The sequence below is a fragment of the Marmota marmota genome, unplaced genomic scaffold (assembly GCF_001458135.2).
Source record: "Marmota marmota marmota unplaced genomic scaffold, marMar, whole genome shotgun sequence".
Lineage (NCBI taxonomy): Eukaryota > Metazoa > Chordata > Mammalia > Rodentia > Sciuridae > Marmota > Marmota marmota.
Genome location: NW_026000174.1, coordinates 43,079,184 through 43,092,268, shown reverse-complemented (window position 1 = coordinate 43,092,268; position 13,085 = coordinate 43,079,184). Strand labels below are relative to the sequence as shown.

Sequence of the window (13,085 nt, the reverse complement as noted above, 5' to 3'; positions counted from 1 at the left end):
GAGTGTCTGAGCATGTTGAAAAATTCCTAGGACCCCTTGTACAAGCAGGTTGCCCCACTGGTTTCTTCTCAAAGGAATATTTACTTTCACACTCTTGAGTCTGAGATGGGTCTGATCTTGCCAATTCTTACAGCCAACTGTAACCTTAATTAAGCAGCTTTTGAAGAACTAGATCTTTCCAACAACCAGGTGAGTGAACTTGAAAGTGGATCTCTACCCACCCAGTTGAGTATTCAGATAAGGCTGCAGCCCTAGTTGAGTTTGGCTGCAACTTTATGAGAACCTTAAGCCAGAGATGCCCAACAAAGCTGTGCCCAGATTCTTTATCCACAGAAACAGTGAAAAAAATTTTCTATGTAAACTGCAAAGTTTTGAGAATCATTTTTTTATACTACAAAGAATAACTAATTATCATAAGAAGCAATGATAACAGAATATTCCCTATGCAGCATAGAGTAGGAGAGAGAAAGAGCTAGCACACAAGAGGCTCCCAGTACATCCTTTTAAATAATTGTAGGTGGTAAACAATCAAAACTTTTGTTGAATTGTTCTGGGAATTAAAGTTTTCATGTTGTCTTAAAAGAAAATGAGGTCTTTGGGTGAGAAGGCAGACAACTGCAGAGAGGTATGTGTTTGTCTTTCCATTGGGTTTATTGTTAAACACAGTTGCCTGTATTAATTATTACTTAGGAGATGAGGAGGAGGTGACCTGGGAAATAAACAATTACAGCACCTTACATTAGAAAGAATATGGAAATTGATACCTATAAAAGAAAATCACATTGAAATGAGGGACAGAAAAATCCGGTATACAGCTAAGCCAATTTGGATGGTGTTTTAGTCAGCTTTTTTTGCTGCTCTGACCAAACAACCTGACAAGAACAATTTTAGAGTTGGAAGAGTTTGTTTTGGGACTCACAGTTTCAGAGGACTCAGTCCATAGATAGTCAACCCCATTCCTTGGGCCCACCATAAGGCAATACATCATGGCGGATGTGTATGGCAGAGCAAAGCAGCTGGGAACATGGCACCAAGAAGGAGGGAGGGAGGGAGGGAGGGAGAGAGAGAGAGAGAGAGAGAGAGAAAACTCCACTCAGCAAAGATAAAATATATACATCACATGACATTTCCATCAACCCAGCTCCTTCAGCCACACCCTGTCTACAGTTGCCACCCAGTTAATTCCTACCAAGGGATTAATGCACTGATTAGGTTAAGGTTCTCATATCCCAATCATTTCACCTCTAAACTTTCTTGCGTTGTCTCACACATGAGCTTTCAGGGGACACCAAACACCTAAACATCTCACCCTGGCCCCCAAATGCACATACCCCTCTCAAAATGCAAAATACATTTAGTCCGTTTCAAGAGTCCCCATAGTCTTAACATTTCTAGCTTTGCCAAAAAGTCCAAGTCTAAAGTCTCCTTTGAATCTCAAGGCAAGCCTTCAGTGTGAGCTCCTGTAAACATCAAAAGCAAGTACATACATCCAATATTTAAAGGCACACAGTAAACATTTCCATGTGAATAAATAGGACCATAGAAAGAAGGCATGGAACCAAAGCAACACTGAAATCCAGCTGGGCAGAAGAGTCCTATAGCTTCAAGTCCAGCATCTGGAGCACATGGCTTCCTGTTGTTCTTTCCAAAGGGCTTGTATAGGTCCGTCCCTTACGACTTTGCTGCTTGCAGCCACATGGCCCTTCTCTTGGCTTATTTGCACTTGATTCCTGCAGCTTTCATTGGCAGATGTCCCATGTTTCTGGCATTTCCTAATCTCAGAGCTCTCCACTGCTCCTTTGGCTGACCTTGTTGCACTTTGCCTGGCCTCTCAAGCCTTCCTTTGAAATTTCGGTGGAAGCCTCCATGAAGCCCTAACTCCTACATTCCTGCAGAACCAGTATCATGTGGTTGCTGCCAAGGTCTGCTGCCATCTTGAGCAGTAGCCAAGCCTCCAGGGATCACAGCTGCAATAGCCTCCTGGTGCCTGGGTGAAAAAATTCCTAGGACCCCTTGTGCAAGCAGGTTGCCCCCCTGGTTTCTTCTGAAGGGAATATTTACTTTCACACCCTTGAGCCTGAAATGGGTGTGATCTTGCCGATTCCTGAGTTGCTCTCAAGCCATCTAGCCTGTTGTCTCTGGGCAAAGTCTTTAGTGGCTGAATGTCTTTAACAACCATACATTCCTTAGCCCCAATTTTACTTACAATTTCCTGGCCAAACTGCAAGTTTTTCCAAATCTTTCAGCTTTGTTTTCTTCTCTTGATTATCACAGTAAACTTGGTTAAAAGCCGCTAGCAATATCCGTGCCACTGTCTGAATACTATGCTGCCTAGAAATTTCTTACATCAGATTAAGAAGTCTGTCATCTTTTCAATTCAGCATCACAGAAAGTCTCAGGACATGGGCAAAATGCCAACAACTTCTTAGGCAGAACATAACATGAATGGCCGTTAGTTCAATTTCCAATAGAGTCCTCCTTTTCCCCTAAAACCATATGAACCAAGTCTTTACTATCTATGGTCCTATCAGCATTCTGGTCTTCTGAACTCCCACCAGAATTGCTCATTAAGTTCCACTTCCAACATTCTAAGGCTTTTCCAGCTTGCATTGCTAAATTTTCTAAAAATTCCTCCTGTGAATTCCAAAAGGCTCCAAAAACTTCTGAACCTCATGGTCAGGTTAGTCATAGCAACGACCCCACTTCTCAGTACCAATTTCTGTTTTACCTAGCTTTTTAACTGCTGTGACCAAAAGAGCTGACAAGAACACTTTTAGAGGAGAAAAACTTTATTTGGGGGCTCACAGAATTGTGGGATTTGCAGAGAGAGAGGGGGGCACCTGGGCGTTCAATAGGAAGAAGTGTTTTTGTGTGTGTGTTAGCACAGACTCTGGGGATTCTCATCCAAAGGCTGAGCTCTGAAAGCAGTGGTGCTTTGCCTTGTAGAGCCCCTGCTAGCCCCCCACTATCTCCCCACCTTCTCTTACACATTGGCCCCTTTGTCTTCCCTATGGAAAAATACACTTCGCATACATGTTCTGTATTGTAATATCATAAGGCAGTTACAATAGAGCTGTATGGGTGCACTGGGGTGGGAGGTCCGACAGGGTCATGCATGTGTACTGAGTGTGCCATGTTGTTTTTCTTTTGTTTGGGAAACACATGCATGCATGTTTACTGACAGTGTCTCCTAGTCTGACAGAGTCATGCATGTGCACAAATACTGGCTGCACCATGTTGTTTGACAGAGTCGCACCTGTGTGCATAGGAACTAGCCATCACACCATCTTGTCTTTGAAGAAGGCTCCTATCACAGAAGTCTCAGTCCACAGACAGACAGCTGCATTCCTCAGGCCTAAAGTGAAGCAGAACATCATGGCAGATGTGTGTGGTGGGGGAAAGCAGTGGGAGCATGGCACCAGGAAGCAGATAGAGCTCTATCAACAAGGATAAAATGTATAGCCAAAGCCATGCCCCCATTAACCTGGCTCCTCAACCCACACCTTACCTGCAGTTACCACCCAGTTAATCCTTATCAGGGGCTCCATGATTCTACTCCCTGGCCTTGTGAACCTTGGTATATTGCTTAACTCAATTGAGCTTTAGTTTCCTTAATTTTAAAATCATAATAACTGGGGAGATTCCATATCCATATATATATAGTGTATAAATGAATATTAACTGTCATTGATTATTATTACATTTACCTAATATTGTGCTTACACATAGTAGATATGCAATAAATACTTGTTCCCTGCCTCTTCCTTTTTCCTCTTTCTTCTAAAATCTACCCAATAATATTTTATGAGTTCTTTTTATTAATTTTACCTAGTTCTCCCAATTCAAGAAACATTTTGATGCTGGAAAATTTTGAAATGCACTGCTTGCTTAAGCCTTCTCTAAGTTCTCCTTTTATTCCTGAAGGTTTTCACGTTAGCAAAGTCTTTGGAGATCTTTTCATTGTAACACTTCAATCCATAGTTTGAACTCACCAGGTAGAAGTCCCTTTTTTTCTTTAAGTTTAGAAAGTATTAGTAGCCAAATGAACTAGAGGGGAGATTTATAGTTAGGTAGTTATCCTGGCTATGTAAGACTGAGTGCTGTTTTGTATATTCTCCAAGTACCGAACATACAGGAAGGGCTGCAGTTGTCTGAAATTATGTGAGAAAGACAAGTGAACTTGCTATACAGTAGGATGAAGTATGGTGGGAAAAATCACACAAGGACAGCAAGCAGTGGAGGTTCATTCAAGACAAAATACATACTGGCCAACTGACCTCATTGAAATAATTTTTTCCCACTAGTTTAAATAAAACTTTAATTTCAGTTTAACAAGTTTAACACTGAGATTATTGGGAAACTCCCCAAATAATCCTGTCTTTGTAAGCTTTTGCAGTTAAAAAGAAATCAACGGAAAGGAGTAATTAAAAAAAAAAAAAATCTCACCTGCTCAGTGCTTGTGATGGAATCGAATTCATTACTCAGTTTCTAGGAAGGGATTAAACACAAAAGACAAATAAATTAGGGTATTGCCAAGAATCTGAAAGGGTAAAAATTCTACAAAATCAGGGTTTCATGATGCAAAGAGAAATTAAGAGGGTGGAGATTGTGTATGTCATTTAGCTGCAGAGAAGAGTTTAAATACAGAATCAACCTATAATAGGGAAATAAAACCTTGAAAGTGAAGAGCTCTAAATTTGGTATTTGACTCAAGTACCTTCAGTTCTTCCTTAATGTAGAAGTGATTTTACTCCTTTGGGTTTTTTCTAAAAAAAAAATGTAAATCTCATCAGTGGTCAGGTTCAAGTGCCCAACGATTATCCCTAAGCAAATGCTCTGAGGGTTCACTTCTCTGCTCATGCATTCATTCACTGGTTCATTCATTCCACAAGTATTAATGGGTACCTACTATCTGCCAGACCTATATTAGGTCCTGGGGTATAACAGTAAACCAAACAGGCCTGAGCTTGAGGAAATGCTGCCTTTCTATTGAATGCCATTCCCCCTCTACAGAATATCCACAGGACCTGATAGCATATTAAAGACACTGAGAAACGCTTCAGTAAAGAAACCTATTTCATCTTGTTTGATGAACTATTTCCCACACAAAACCCTTTTTCCATAGAACACCTTTCACATCTTCAAGGGACCAGTTTTTCTTGGGGTATGCGATGGGAAATCTAGTTTAAGATGAAATCGGCTTTGAAGGACAGGATGACATTGGATAGCAAGGCTAGTGAAACACTGCTTTAATTCTTGTTGTTACTACTTGTCAATTGTAGAGACTCCACTTAACAGGAATGTGTTGTTGCCTTGAGTTGCCACAAGATTCTTTACATTCTTTGTGTTGGCAACAGTCACATTTTTTTTTCAGCTTGGAAAATAATATGAATTCGGTAGGACCAGGAAGGTCTTCCATTTGTTAAAAATGGCCACAGTATTAGCTGTTCACCAAAAGGAACTTTCTTACCTTTCATGGCCCTTCATTTTTGGGAAAACAGATAAAAGTATTGCCACTAGGTTCTTTTAAAAACATTCCAACAGAGCTAACTGATCTGAAAAAAGAAAAATTCTGCCATTTGGGGGATTGCATAATTTCATAAAGTTAGAATACTCATCAAAAGTATATTAGTAGAGCACAAAAAATTAATCCATACAAAGTACTGTAAGCACATGGTACTTTAAATTTTTTGCAGTGGCCCTGGGGCACCGTTATCTGCTCTTTTCTGGGAAATCACTCATCATGTAGCTAGTGGGGAAAGGGAGCACTTTGGCCCCCTTTCTGGGAGCAATCCAATGCAGTATGGATATTAATTAAATTTATTAAACAAATAACACAGCGACTCGGGGAGGTAGGGGTCCATCTGCCAGCTCTGCAGACAGATCTCTGCAGAGACGCGAGCTGAATGGTAGTTAAAGCGAAGTTGCCGAGCTCAGCAGATGGGCTCTTGTCTCCAGTGGGGGAGATTTGGTGGCGGTCCAACAACTCTTTTCCCCCTCCAGGTTTTTGTTCCTTGCAACTGTGATGGAAGAAGCCCTTCTCTGTCTTTTTCCCAGCCTTGTGCCTCTCTCCCCCGCCCCACCCCCCTTTGTTTATGTGAGCAATGTTTAAATCTGAGTGATTTGTTAGAGAGGCAAGTCCTGGCTGATCTCATTTTGTGTATGTGCTGTAAAGCTCAAGCAGAAAATAATTAGGAAAATGTAATCCCATTGACTTTACACCCCACTTGTGTACATTGCAGCAGCTCAGCCTGCTGCCCTGGAATAACGTCTCTAGACAGATTTGAATGTTTCAGCATCCCCGTTCTCCGCACTTGGAAGTTCATATTCCTCTTGAGGTTCCGGTGCTTATTATTCTTAAAATGGGCCCTTAGGTGGCTTTTAGACCTCTGCGACTTTTAAACCATGTGATTCAAGGATTCTTGTTTGTTTGTTTGTTTGTTTTCCCACTGCTCCCAAATGTCTTCATGTTCTGTTGGCAAGTGTCTAGGTGCCTTAAATCCCAGTGTCTCTTTCACTTGCCATCTGGGACGAAATGTCATTGACAGTGTTACATCAGCACATTTGTGATCTGCTCTGTTTTGTAGAAACCCAAACTATCTTCCCTTCCCACTCACATCTTTGCTCACTAGAAAAGAGGGCAAATTTGAAACCTTTCTGCATTGAAAGACCACTAGTAGGTTATTGCTTCTTAGCATTTGGTATCGTTTTTTGAGCAAAGCCCACTTGTGTAGAATTCAATGACAGGATGGTGACTCATCCCTTCTCCCCACCTGAATCTTTACAGAAATGATTTCGTAGAAGGAGCTCTCATCTCTGGCTACATCTCCTCACCTGGGACCAACAGCTGTCACAGGGGAGCCATTGAAACCCTGCTAGGCAGATGGTGTGTTCTATTGATGGCAAAGTTTTGGACTACATAGATCCCACCTTGGGCTGAGTCCTGAAATGCCCTTGCCTTGGAGAGAGAGGTCTGGTTCCAGCCAACCTGCAAGTGGACATATTTGCAGAGATAAAAGCACCTCTATGGAACAGAAACTCTTCCAATTGGAATGGATTCCCTCCCTCCCCATAAAACCTACCATTCTCTGCCAGCAGAAGTCTCAGCTGGTTGTGGAACCTGAAGAGAGGAATGGACACATCTGGGGTTATGATTCTATCAAGGGCACTGAGTCTTACTGAAATAGGAAGTCAAACCTTTAATCCAGCTTGTAAGAAGACACAACCCGGGGCTGGAGTAGTGGCTCAGTGGTAGAACACTTTTTTGGCATGTGTGAGGCACTGGGTTCGATTCTCAGTACCACATATAAATAAATAAAATAAAGGTCCATTGACAATTAAAAAACCTTTAAAAAAAAAAGAAGACCCAACCCATGAATCCATTTACTGAAGCACAAAGAAATCTTAGCTGGCAAGCCTCTGTGCATTGAGAATGTTCAGTTCATTTCTGCTGAACACAAAGGTGTTTAGCTAAGTTCCTCCCTGATGTTGGTTCTTGTTTGTGCTTTCTGGATCCCACTTGAACCCCAAATCTCTTGGGTTTACCAGGAGACAAAATATTTTAGCTCCTGTTGTCATTTGCTGCTCCTCCCTGAGTTTCTATCCCACCTCTCCAGGCCATGCTAATAATAATATGGAAAAAAAAAAAAGGCTTCTATTACTATGGAAAATGGTTGGATTCGGTGCAGATTTTTGTTTTTTTATTAGAACCCTGCCAAAGATCATTGTGAACTCTAGGAGTTATCATTACTCCCCAATCCTTTATGGAATTTAGAATGCTCAGCTCAAAAGATGGTCATGTAGTGGCAGGTGAAAAATGTTTGTTTACCAGTAGATCGTAGGTGGACGGCCAATTTATTTCTCTAATTTGTTGAAAGTCAAAATCTGCCGGGGGCGGAGGGAAGACCGCATTTTGAATTCATAGGCTATTTACCACAACGTCCGCTTTGCCTCTCTTTCCACCCTGGTGTACCTGGGCTAATTTTTTCCTCTGATTTAAATAGCAATCTAGTTTCTCTGGCATCTCAATTTAAGGGAAGATTGGACGTTGTTTTTCAAAGGGAATTGCAAGTGTTTCACTCTTGTCTGAAAACAGATTGTGGTTTCTTTCCCAAGGATAAGCTTAGAAATTACATATAAATCTCAGGGTTTTATTTGTAGCAAAATGTTTTCAACTCTCTTGTCCACACATTAGTATAAATGAATAAAACAGAGAAGAGGCCAGGAAGCACCCTGACAGACAGTGTGTGCTTGTTTCTGATCAGCTTCCGGAATCTGCCATTCTGCTGAACACATTTTGTTTACTCTAGGGCTTCAGATTGTTTTATTGCAGATTTTGTAGGCAGCGTGACCATTTAGGACTAAATGCATCGAAAAGCTTTTGATTGGGAACAAAACACTCATCTGTGAGGAATAGAAAAGTAGCTTTCAAAATAACAGTTCATTTTGAAATTACCTGATAATGACAGATGTTTTTTAGATGTTGTTTTTACTCATTGGCTTTGATACACTTCTCTTTCAAGAGCTCAAGTGCACATTTTTAAACTATTCAGTGCAAAGCTCCTCCGTTACTTCTTCCTCTCACTCTTCTGATGAGCGTTTTGCAAAGGAACCACATTTGGGAATACCATCACCAGCCTGATGCAGCAATTGTCTCCAGAATTAAACACCGTAGCTCCTTGAGGCAGGCACCTTATTGCCTAGAAGGGGTACTGAACAAGACCAGGCCGATCAGCTTGTGACAGAAAATAGTGCCATTTCATAGCTCAGCTCCTGAGATGAAAAGGAAGGTTTGTAACCGTTGCCCACCTAAATGATCTGACAGTGTGTTTCCGATGTTTCATTCTTATTTCTGGGACCAAGTCTGGTACCTGTTTTTGGATATGCCTTAGAGCTTTTCACAGTCCTGGATACAATAAACATTGATTGATGGTTGATCAATGGTTGATTAGATTTGCATTCCTGGAGCCAAGCAAAATAATCCAGCCCTCTGGGTTTGGCCAATGGCCATTTGAGTTTTCTCTGGTCTTGGAATCCCTTGTCTTTGCATCATTTCAGAAGGTGGCCTTCAATTCTTCTCATCTAGTCTTCTGGGGTCCAGTGACTGAGGACTCCCAGGAGCTGGCTTGGTTCTTCTGTTCTTACTCTATTAGATTTTAGTGCAAATTCAAATCTTATAGCTGGGAAGGAATTTGTAAGCCAGTTGGCTGAAGCATGATGGGAGGGTCATGCTGCTTGTCCACCTATAACAATTTTTTTGCAATTTTTGATCTTGTGAGTTTTTAAATGTTTTAGATATCAGAAATGTAAACCTTTTGTTAATGAGTAAAAGTTTTAATCAAAAGAGTTCTTTCTAGAAGTGATGATAATGGAATTACACATTAGCTCACTACTGCCTTTATTCCCTTTTCTACACAGTATCTCTTCAAAGATGCATATATTTAGGGGTAACAAGTCACCATTGCTCGAGCACATACCATGTGCTGGCTCCCGGGCTGAGGATTGCCTGTGTCATGACATTCAATCTTCACAATATATTAATATTCTCATTTTAAAGATGAAGAAATTGACTTTAAGAGATGTCAAGTAGCTTGCCCAAAGTCTAATCAAATCAATCCAAACAAATCAAACCTAAAGTCATATCTAATAGCCAGATGTGAATTTGAAACCGAACAGGATGGCTCTAAAACTCTTCCATCGAGCCACTGTGCTTGATTATATATACTCATTTGTGATCTAAATTTACTTAGATCTGAAAGGAGCTGTGGCCTCTTCAAATAAAAGTGCACCTAAAATAGTATCATTAAAAACCATAATAAGAAGATGAATCATGTGGAGGCCTTCAAGCTTTTAGAGACAGTAATTCCCTCTTGTCTACATTGATACCAAGTCAACGTTGCCAGTTTCTTTAACTTTTCATTCACTATTGGAAGAACGCAGGGCCATAGTTGGTCAACTCTTTGGGGGAAGTGGCCCTGTCTTGTGTCTGCCAGGTTTCTTATTCCTAACAGTTGATGTTGAGTCCGTGTTAAAGGAGTGGATCAGAGCAGATGCAGAAGAATGCACCGGTTTCGTTCAGGCTGCCCGTGCTGAAGCAGGCTCATTCAGAGCAGGTGTTGGGTCAACCAGATGGCAACTGTGACTTGGGACCCCAAGGCAAAAACAGAGTATGGGGGAAGAGAAGCAGTAGGATAAGAGGATATTTATCTTTCTTACCTATTCTTCACTGGGTGCTATTTTGCATTGCCAGTAGACATCACTATAAGCTACTTGAATTCCTTGTAGAATAAGGCAGGATAAAAAGAAACAGTTGCTTATATAATTACACATATACACATACACACACACACACACAACATAAAATATCAGATTGAATTGCCCTGAGAATGAGATGCATTAGGAAAGAGTGTTTTCATCATCAGAGAGGCTGCTGACCAGATTCACAGCCAAGGTGGTGAGGCACTGAGTTGAGATGGTCAGAAGGGTTAGACTCTCTTCCTGCCAGAGTTGACCCTGCTGGTCTTGGGATGAGCCTTGATTGTTCCAGATTCTCTGGTTTCTTTTATTTTCTTTTTTTAATATTTATTTTTTAGTTATAGTTGGACACAATACCTTTATTTTATTTATTGGTTTTTACAGGGTGCTGAGGATCGAACCCAGGACCTCACACGTGCTAGGTGAGCGCTCTACCGCTGAGCCATGAGCCTTTGCCATGCTGGTAGTTTTCCTCTGGAATGTAAGACAGTCCGCCTTAAGAAGGTAGTGCTGTTGCTACAGACACGCCGAAAGAACAGAAGTGTTGTTGCCTTGTTTGTTGAAAACAGTTTTACTTCTGTTCATGCATCTGAAGACTATTAAAAAAAAACAGTCACACCTATGACACTGTGTGTTACATTGACCTTGTCATCAGCTCACACTCCTGATTCTCATAGGAAACTTCCCAGCCTCCATTTGTGCAGCTGGCATTTTGCACCTGAATTCAAGACTTAACATGACTCACTCCCATTTTCATAGAGGAGAATCAGACACAGGGAAGCTATGCTCCCTCTTGTCACCTCCTACCTTTTCTCTGTCTTTACCATGGCCTCTTCATTTTTTGTTGTTTACACCAATCTTCAGAGTTTTTTCTCTTCCTATGCTCGTTGACTCCATTGTATCCTTGACCAAGTAGTACTGGGTGATTTATAAAGTACAGAATTTATTTCTCGACCAGGTATGGTGGCACATGCCTGTAATCCCAGGGGCTCAGGAGGCTGAGGCAGGAGGATCGTGAGTTCAAAGCCAGCCTCAGCAATGGCAAGGCACTAAGCAACTCAGTAAGACCCCGTCTCTAAATAAAATACAAAATAGGGCTGGGGATGTGGCTCAGTGGTTGAGTGTCCCTGAGTTCAATCCCCCCCCCAAAAAAAACCCCAAAACCAAAAAACCAAGAAATTTATTTCTCACAGTTCTGGAGGCTGGGAAGTTCAAGATGAAGACCCTGTCAGGTTTCATGTCTATTAAGGGTGCAGTCTCTGCTTCCAAGATGGTGCCTTAAACGCTATATCCACTAGAAGGGAGGCACACCGTTCTTCACATGATATGAGAGCAGAAGAGCACAGAGAGAGAACATGGTGCTGAGGATCGAATCCAGGACCTCACATGTGCTAGGTGAACGCTCTACCGCTGAGTCATGAGCCTTTGCTCCTAAAAATCCATTTTTAAAAGGCACTAAACCACCTGTCAGGGCAAAGCCCTCCTGGCCTAATCACCTCTTCAGGGTCCTACTTCTTGAATGTAAATTGTGCAGGCATCATTGGAAACAAAAAACTAGAAGTAGAACCATCACAAGATGCAGCAGTCCTACACTGGGTATAGACCCAAAGGAATCTGCAATCAGTATCCTGAAGAGACATCTCCATCACATGTTTATTGTAGCACTATTCACAATAGCAAAGATATGGAATAAACTTAGGTATCCATCAGCGAATGAATAGATTATTCCCAATAGAAAGAGGTGATAAATGTCTGAAGTGATACCTGCGCCAGTTACCCTGATCTGATCCTTACAAATTGTGTATGTGTGTCAAAATGCCACACGGTACCCCATAAATACATACAATTACTGCGTGCCAATTAAAAATTAAAATAGATTTTAAGAACCACCGCATCCCCCAGTTCTTATTACTATTTCATGGGAAATTAAATTTCAATGAGTTGTGGAGTAGACAAACATTCAAACCGCAGCAGAGGAGATTTTTCACAGTGGTCTCAGTGTGGAAGTGTCTGCAAAAATACAATAAACAATTTTGTGGGTGACTCTTATTCAATCTTTACACTGAATGGCTGCCTTTTCCTGCATCCTCATGTATTCTGTCGTCAACCTCAGGAGGAGAAGAGGAAGATCCCTACAAGGCTGGATCAGAATCCAGCAGCCCAGCTATCACTGTGACCTGGGAAACCCTTGTTTTGTTCTTCCCGGGGAACAGGTGAGGGTTGGCTTGGGGGTAGCACTGGCTGCCCACCTCTTATCACTAACTCTCCCTGGCCATGTTCAGGGTGTCAGTCAAGTGGTGGGTCTGTAGTGTTACAGATAAAAGTTTCCTTTACTGGAGGCAAATTACATTGCATCAGGAGAGGGGGGTTGGCTTATGGATGGCCCTTCCCCCTCCCCCCCAGCCAGGCTTCTTAACACCAGAAATCTCTCAAGTATCAGAACCTTCTGTTTATAAATAAGGAAACTTTGAGAGATAAGGATGAAAAACTTCTTCCTGTGGACAGCATGTAACACAAGGNTGAAAGATGATATATCAAGAACTATGTAATGTTTTGAACAACCAACAATAAAAAAAAATAAATAAAATAAAATTAAAAAAAAAAAAAAGAAAGTCTTGACTTGAATAATGGGTGTGGCCCTTTTTGTCTCTGACATCTACGTCCCTCCCAGTTCTTGACAGAGGTCACTGAGTGGCAAAGAGCAGTTTGGGTTCAGTTCTCCAGAACTTCATGACTCCAATTTATTTTATTTGACAAAGAAAAATAGTCTATATTTATTGTGTGCATGCTGTTGTCTTGAAATCAGAACTTCATTATTTCTCATCCTCATC

At 41.4% G+C, this 13,085-nt stretch overlaps 1 protein-coding gene across 4 annotated transcripts in view; it reads left to right on the top strand.

The window, feature by feature from the left end:
- The window catches only part of LOC107135730, a 174,544-nt gene that overhangs the window by 53,648 nt on the left and 107,811 nt on the right, over positions 1-13,085 (top strand). The window contains exon 2 of one of the 4 annotated variants that reach the window (XM_015477739.2): positions 10,639-10,676. The exons of the other annotated variants lie outside the window; for them this stretch is intronic. The gene's annotated coding sequence lies outside the window, so the exon portion shown is untranslated. The remainder of the gene's footprint in view (positions 1-10,638; positions 10,677-13,085) is intronic. 4 annotated transcript variants of the gene reach the window in all.